General features: G+C 36.9%; 1 non-coding gene across 1 annotated transcript; it reads right to left on the bottom strand.

The window, feature by feature from the left end:
• Positions 1-4,383: 4,383 nt before the first annotated feature.
• Positions 4,384-4,490, bottom strand: LOC121228638 (small nucleolar RNA R71). The gene has a single exon (XR_005926214.1). It is a non-coding gene; the product is annotated as a small nucleolar RNA R71 (small nucleolar RNA).
• Between the last annotated feature and the right edge of the window lie 4,293 nt (positions 4,491-8,783).

Raw genomic sequence — 8,783 nt, 5'->3', positions numbered from 1 at the left:
ACACTTTAAGTGATTTGAGTGAATCTTTAGTGAGGATGTCATCTCTTGTATATTTAGGACTAAAGTTAATTACTTAGAGGAAGGAGATTACCTATGATTTTATTATCAAAATATTTGATTTAGATTGTTTGAGGCTTTTAATGCCCCTATAGTTGAATTCTCACTATATGATTTTATGTGGAATAATTTGTAACATTATCAGTAATGATTATGTGATTGAAAGGAATGAATTCTAGCAGTAAATGAGAGTTTTGCTTGAGGACAAGTAAATTAAGTGTGAGGGTACTTGATAAATGCCAAATTATACATATTTTTACCCCAAATACTTAGCATATTTAAGGATGTTTATTACCAGATTTGTGGATTTTGGTGCTCTTAATCCGGTTATTTCATGTTTTGTACTCAGGAGAGCACCAAGAGTCAAAAGGAGCAAAAAACGAGCCAAAAAGGGATAAAATAGACCAAATTGAGAAAATGACACGGCCTAAGCCTTGCCACACGGGCAGCTCACACGCCCATGTCTTTCAAGGGTGTTGACCAAGGCTTTCACGATTCACACGGCCTGGCCATTGACCCACACGGCCGAGTGAAATTTAACGGATCAAACACGGCCTGGCAATCACGTCACACGGTCGTGGCACACAGGTGTGTCCTTTTTTCAAAGAATTGTATTTTACACGAAAAAGGATACTTAGGAGGAAGAAAGCCAATCCAAAGCCTATATAAACACCCTAAGTATGACTTAGAAAGGGCCGCCCCCCTCCAGAACTTTTCTGGAATACAAAACCACACGCTGGGAATTACTTGAAGAAAGCCAGACGATCCATCCCAAAAGCCAAAGCTACTCCAAGACTGAAGATCTTTCTCGGAATTCTTTCAGGGGTTTTGGAGTCTTCTTTATGTTTTGTTATTTTTATACTTTTGAGATGTACTCTTATTTTATTATGAACTAAAACCCTTAGATACCTAAGAGGGATGAAACCTATGATGGATCTTGTTATTATTATCTGAACTGTATGATAAATACTTAATTTGTTCTTAATTATGTGTATTTAATGCTTGAGTTAATATTTCGGGTATTAATTCATGATTTGATGTGCTTATGCTGAGGAGCAAAAGTCCCTGTCTAAGAGTAGATTTGGCATAATTAAGCGGAGCTGATCGAACGCCTAAGAATAGGGTTACGAGATTTTTCCGGATTAGGGTGAAACCTAATATGGGAGTCTATAGATCGATTTATTGCTTCCCTAGGGGTTTTAATTAGAAAGAGATTTCAATTAATTCAACTGAGGGTTAGACGTTATTAGTCTCGAAAGAGATAATAATATAGGTTAGGGAGTCTCACGGATCAAGTTAAGTGAATAAATCGTCTGGTTTAGAGTCAGATAACAAGTGAAATCTAGGTGGATTCCTCCTTGGGTGTCGTCTTTATCTCTTCTCCAACTCTTTTACCAAATTTTCTCTTTGCTTTAGTTTAATTAGTTAATTAGCTTAGTTAATCAACTTAATAAACAACCCTCTTTATTTCTAGGTTAAAAAATAAAAAGATAGTTATTACTAGTACTTTTGGTTCCCTTGGGTATGATATCTCGGTCTTGCCATTACTATACTATTGTTCGATAGGTGCGCTTGCCTTTTCGTTGTGATAATAGTTAGTTTAGGTTTGATCTTCATTATAAATATTTATTACTTGTTACGAATCACGCGATCAGCAACTGATCTAGTACCTTGTTTCAACTCGAGGAATTCTTTTTTCTACTTATCAAGATATTTTTTACTGACATATTTCTTTCGAAATTCAAATTTGAAGAATTCCTAATTCACTCATTCCTTAGGTACAACGTGATTAGAATAGTCCACCAGTAAAAAGTTCCCTCTTTTAACAATGAGGTGGCACATCTTAGACAGTCTTTAGGAGGACACAACATTACATCTAAAACTCTTTGCGTATGCTCCAGCCAATATTAAGATTTGGTCAGATCATCGCTCACGTTACTATAAAACTCTTTCGCCCCACACTTTTAGACTTTATCTATAAGAACTCTACAAATAATCGGTTGATTAGAGCTTTGAGGACGTAGGGGTGGAGTTTGTCGAACCGCAGGATTGGCTCTCATATAAGCATTAAACATGTCTCATATCATATTGGAAACGGTTTCGTAAGTTTCTTCACTAGGCTCTTGAAACTCAGGTATGTTATGAGCAGCCCCTTGATCCGTGGCTAGAATATTACTCTGTGCTTCGTTGGATACTATTCGATCGAAATCAGTTGATATAGCTAATATATAAAGAAACAAGTTAACCTGATCAGGAGTCATCGCACTATCGCAAGTTATAAAGTAGCATGTATATTGATAAACCGTAAATTATACATATTTTTACCCCATGTTTAATGCATTTTTATGGATGATTTCTCATTAGAATTAGTGAATTCGATGCTCTTAATGCTTTACTTTCATATTTTATACTTAGGAGAGCATAGTAGAGCGAAAGGAACGAGAAACGGGCCAAAAACGGAGAAAATGGGCCAAAGTACGAAATTAACACGGCCTGGACCCGCTCGCACGGACATACCACATGGCCGTGTCAATTTGGCAGACTCGAACACGGGCTGAAGTAATCGAGCACGGGCATGTCTCTACCGAGCCCAAGTTAAGTTCAATTTGGAAAAGGCCACTTTTGAGGGTTTCTAGGCATTCCAAAGCCTATAAATACACACTAGAGGAGGAGGAAAAGAGCGACAGAGAATAGGGAGTAAGGAATTACTCCAAGGAAGCCGATTGATCCATTTCAGAAGCCAGATTCATCATCAAGACTGAAGATCTCTCCTCAATTTCCCTTCAGGAGTTTTGGGTTTTCTTTATGTTTTGTATTCTTTATTCTTCCGAGATGTTTCCCTATTTAGTTATGAACTAAACCTCTAAATACCTAAGGGGAATGAAACCTAAGACGAATCTTATTATTATTTTTTGAATCGTATGATAAATATTTAACTTGTTCTTAATAATGTGTTCTTAATTCTTGTTTTGATATCTCAGGATACTAATCCAAGACACGCTCTTATTCAGATGAGGAATAGACCCTGTCTAAGAGTACATTTTTCATAATTAAGCGGATTTGATTACGCACCTAGAAATAGGGTGACAAGATTTTACCGGATTAGGGTGAAACCTAATAAAAGGATCCATAGATCAAGTTAATGCAACCCTAGAGTGTTAATTAGAGAAAAGTCTCAATTATTCAATCTAGGTATTAGACGTTATTAGTCTTGAATAGGGATAATAACATAACTTAGCGATCTTTACGGAACAAGTTAAATGAATAAATCGTCCAGTTCGGAGCCAGAATAACAAGTAAAGTCTAGGTGGATTTTTCCTTAGGTATTGTCTCAAGTCAATCGATTTTCCTAAAAGCAATTCCCCAATTCTTTTCTCTGTGCGTCCTTAGTTTTAATAATTAGTTAATTAAAACAAACCCTTTTATTCCTAGGCTAGATAATAAAGAGATAATTATTACTAGTACTTTTGGTTTTTGGGTACGATATCCCGGTCTTGCTATTACTATACTATTGTATGATAGGTGCACTTGCCTTTTCGTCGTGATAATAGTTAGTTTAGGTTTGATCTTTATAAATATTTATTACTTGTTACGAAACACTGCGATCAAGTTTTTGGCGCCATTGCTGGGGAACTAAAATGTTAGGAACATTAAATTTTTATTACTTTAGCCATTTATTTTTCTTGCAATTTTATTTTATTTTCTTATTTATTAATTTACTTATTGTTTCTCTTGGCAGGTTTTTTATAGTTTATGACTAGAAGAAACCCGTCAGGACCATTACTTTTTGACGAAGAAATCGACAGCACAGTTGACAGAAATCAAAGAGAGATAAGGCACAGCTTACGATACACGGAAAATGAGCAAGAAGATGAAAATCAACCCCCAACCGAAGAGATGGCTGAAAACCAGGACAATCAGCTGCCTTCTGCAATTGCAGCTAATCAAAATCCTGCTCCACATACTATGTATGACTATGCTAAACCCTCTTTAATAGGAACTGAATCTAGTATAGTTAGACCTGTTATTGCTGTGAATATTTTCGAACTAAAACCTAACACTATTCAGATGATACAACAGTTTGTTCAGTTTGATGGCTTGCAGGATGAAGATCCCAACACTCACATAGCAAATTTCCTGAAATTTTGCGATACATTCAAAATCAATGGCATTTTTGATGATGCCATTCGTCTTCAGTTATTTCCCTTTTCACTGAGAAACAAAGCTAAACAGTGGTTGAACACGTTACCACGAGGGTCTATCACTACTTGGGAACAAATGACCGAGAAATTTTTACTAAAATATTTTTCGCCGGCTAAAACAACTAAATTGTATAATGATATCTCTTTTTTTGTGCAGATGGATTTAGAAACACTTTACGATGCATGGGAGAGATACAAGGACTTACTGAGAAGGTGCCCTCACTATGGGTTACCGCTTTAACTGCAAGTTCAAACTTCTACAATGGTATGAATCCCTCGACAAGACAAATGATTGACGGAGCTGCTGGCGGAACCATTAACAATAAAATACCAGAAGATGCTTATGAATTTATAGAGGAGATGTCATTGAATAACTATTAGTGGCAAGTTATGAGGACAAAGCCAATGAAAACAACCGGTGTTTATAACATCGACTCAGTTAATATACTGTCAAATCAGGTAGAACTTCTCAATAAAAAGATTGATAGTTTTCTTGGTTCTGCGCAGGTACATCCAGTAATGAGGAGTGACTCAAGCGGAGGAGGTGTGTATACAGAATACCAATCCTTCAATCCCACAACCGAAGAGGAACAAGTCAATTATATGGGTAACAATAACTTTAGATCTCAAAATAACCCATACAGTAATACTTATAATGCAGGTTGGAGGAACCACCCCAGTTTCTCCTAGGGTGGTCAAGGGAATCAAAAGCCACAAAATCCTCAGGGTTTTCAACAACCACTTTATCAACAAGAGAAGAAGCCCAACCTTGAAGAGATGCTCTCTAAATTTATCTCGGTGTCAGAAACCCGTTTCCAAAATACCGAGACAACACTTAAGAATCAACAAGCATCGATCCAAGGACTCGAAACTCAGATAGGCCAGTTGTCCAAATTAATCTCCAAACGACCAAAAGGTAGCCTACCAAGTAATACTGAACCTAATCCAAGGGAACACCTCAATGCAATTAGTACTCAAAATAAGGAAGGATTCATTGCACCTGAGTCAGAATTACAGCAAGACGACGTGATGAACAAAGGTCGAGAAGGGGTAAACAATGATAATCCCAAACAGGTAAGTACGAATCATGAACCTCGTGTGCCATATCCTAAAGCGATGACGAAAGATAGAACAGAAGAACAATTCGGTAAGTTTGTCAAACTCTTAAAGAAATTATATATTAACTTACCCTTTATTGAAGTTCTTTCACAGATGCCCAACTTAGCAAAATTCTTAAGGGAACTTCTGAGCAAAAAAAGGAAATTAGACACTACATCACATGTGGAGCTCAATGCAGTCTGCTCAGCTATTCTAAAGAATGAGCTACCTAACAAATTGAAAGATCCAGGGAGTTTTACAATTCCTTGCTTAATTGGTAGTTTATCTGTGAATAATACTTTAGTTGATCTAGGGGCAAGTATAAATGTTATGCCATATAATATGTTTAAACGACTAGGTCTCAGTAAACCCAAACAGACTAGGATGAGCATACAATTGGCTGACAAAACTGTTAGATTTCCTAAGGGTATTATTGAAGACGTTCTCGTTGAGATTGATAAATTTATATACCCAGTAGACTTTGTCGTTTTAGACATGGATGAGGATAACAAGGTACCTTTAATTTTAGGACAACCCTTTTTAGCAACTACCAGAACCATTAGTAATGCAGGCACAGGGGAGCTAACGCTTCGTGCAGGTGACGACACAGTAACACTCCAAGCACGTGATTTAGTCAAAACCCCTAAGACTCAGGATAATGCTATAAAACCTATCGATGATAGAGCTAATATTCAATCGTCCTTGCAGGAACCTTCTCGAACCAAGACAACAGAGAGAGTGCTCTACTACCATGAAGAGAACAAAGACATCCATGAAGAATGAAGACTACAGATAGAGGAGCTAGATGAATGGCGAGAACATAAACTGAGAACACATGATAAACCAAAATTATGCAAAAACAAGCCTGATACCTTTCCTAATCAACTTAAGGTCGGCGATACAGTCTTACTAGATGCCGTTGATCCTCACATTGTCAGTACCACACCAAATGAGGAAATCCCTCTTACGGTACTCGGTATTTTTCCGTTCGGTACGGTGGAGGTGAGTCATTCAAAGTTCGGCACTTTCAAGGTAAACAACACTCGTTTAAAACCTTATTTTAAGATTGGCAGTAGGAATGAGGAGTATGAACTCCTCGAACCACCATGATCATTCAATAGAGAGGTAAGTCGAGCTTAAACTATAAATAAGCACTTCTCGGGAGGCAACCTGAGCACTAACATTATTAATTTCTTTAAATTCTGATATTTAACTCCTAACCTACTAATAGAAATTTTGAATACAGGTGTTTCCACAGAGACACAGACAATAACACGTGCGTGCTCAAGGTTGTGTGAAACAGAGTAAAAGATTTCCCCAACATGGGCTACGATAAAATGCCACAGCCGTGCGACATGGCCGTGGTCGAGCCTGCCAAAACAACATGAGCGTGCGACACGCCAGTATCTTGCACCAGTGGACAACACTGTCAGAATGCCACGGGCATGCGACAACCTACACGACCATGGGAGAGGCGAACCTCGCCAAACACGATCGTGTGACACGATCATGTAGCCACACGACCTATACACACAGGCGTACGAGAAGGCAGTGTGATGCCATCACAATTCGCGACAAACACGGACGGGACACGAACCACACGGGCGTGCGCACCGGCCATGCTACTTGAAAACTTAGAATAATTATCTTCTTTCATTAAGTTTTTTTTTAAGATTCATTTTTTTTAAGATTCATTTGTTTTCCTTTTAAAAATGGCTTACCTTCAGAGTCAAGCTTGCCATCCAGAGTTATCTCCAATACTCGATCTCGTCAATCCAAGAATATTATTCATTCTTAATACAGGAAGTTCCACTTCTCTCCCTATCTTAATTTTATTTATTCTCTAATATCTATCTTTGTACATTGAGGGCAATGTACATCTTAAGTGTGGAGGGGATATTTATTTCATTATCAGAAAATCCCTGAATGATTGCCTTGTTCTCTTGAAAAAGCTCTCTTATCATATTTAGGATAAATTTTGATTGGTTTATGATTTTAATTGATATATCTTGAATTAAAACATAGGGATTTATGCATTGATTGTTCAAACTTTAAGTCATTAGAGAATCAAGCATGATAAGTTGATTTTTAAGAAATTAAATTATAGGTTGTTTCCCCAAGTCTAGGTATTACTTTGAATTAGAACTCACAAGTCTAAACATCAAAAACCCATAATTTTTGTGAGATTTTTTAGCCTTTTTGAGCATCTATTCATCCTTTCATGCTCACTTTTATTATTGCTTTGAGTGTATCAGTATTGAACTATTATTCTAGAACTTGCTTGATTATGCATGTCGAGACCACACCGTTTGATTTGATATGTCAAAATGATTAAGGCACTTAGGATTAACCCACTCATGCCATGAAAATCCTACCTCTACGATTAACCCCTAGTAAACCCCCTTGAGCCTAACAAGCCATTCCTTGTATTACCCCTAATATTAACCATTAACCTATTATTGTTGAAATCCCCTAAATTAATTTGATCCCTATTTTTGTCGAGATCTGAGTTGGAAAAGTTGCTTAATTATGTTTTTCTTCTTTATCTAACTTGTTCTTCAAAAAAAAACTATGTATACATATTAGTAATTCCATATTCTGAGAAGAAGCTCTGTTGTACGAAAGTGAAGGTTAACTTTTTTTCTAGTTAGGCAATTTTTCAATTCAGTCTCGATTCTAACCCTTTCTTTCAGTTTGTGACCACACCCCCTAACCAAGCCTCATGACAACCCTCTAAAGACCTTTTGATTGATGTATCATCTTAAATTATAGTGGTGGAGATTTGATTTTCATGCAAGCCTAAGGTAATGACTTTTCATTATTGAATATTGAGTGCTTCATTTATTGTCCTTAAACACCTCGAGTGATTTGAGTGAATCTGTAGTGAGGATGTGAAACTATGTGATATTCTAAATCAAAGGTAATTACTTAGATGAGGGGAGACACCCATGTTTGCATGAATAAAATACTCAACTTGGAATGTTTGAAACTTTTATGTTCTTTTAGTTGAACTCTCAATGTATGATTACCTATGGATTATTTTGAGATATTATCGATAAGAATTATAAGTTGAGAAGAATTTATTTTGATTATGAGTTGAGGATTTTTCTTGAGGACAAGCAAATGCTTAAGTGTGGGGGTATTTCATAAACCATAAATTATACATATTTTTACCCCATGTTTAATACATTTTTATGGATGATTTCTTATTAGAATTAGTGAATTCGATGCTCCTAATGCTTTACTTTCATATTTTATACTTAGGAGAGCATAGTAGAGCGAAAGGAACGAGAAACGGGCCAAAAACGGAGAAAATGGGCCAAAGTACGAAATTAACACGGCCTGGACCCGCTCGCACGGGCATACCACATGGCCGTGTCAATTTGGCAGACTCGAACATGACCTGAAGTAATCGAGCACAGGCGT

Source organism: Gossypium hirsutum, chromosome A04 (assembly GCF_007990345.1).
Source record: "Gossypium hirsutum isolate 1008001.06 chromosome A04, Gossypium_hirsutum_v2.1, whole genome shotgun sequence".
Lineage (NCBI taxonomy): Eukaryota > Viridiplantae > Streptophyta > Magnoliopsida > Malvales > Malvaceae > Gossypium > Gossypium hirsutum.
This window is presented reverse-complemented; position numbering and strand designations above follow the sequence as displayed.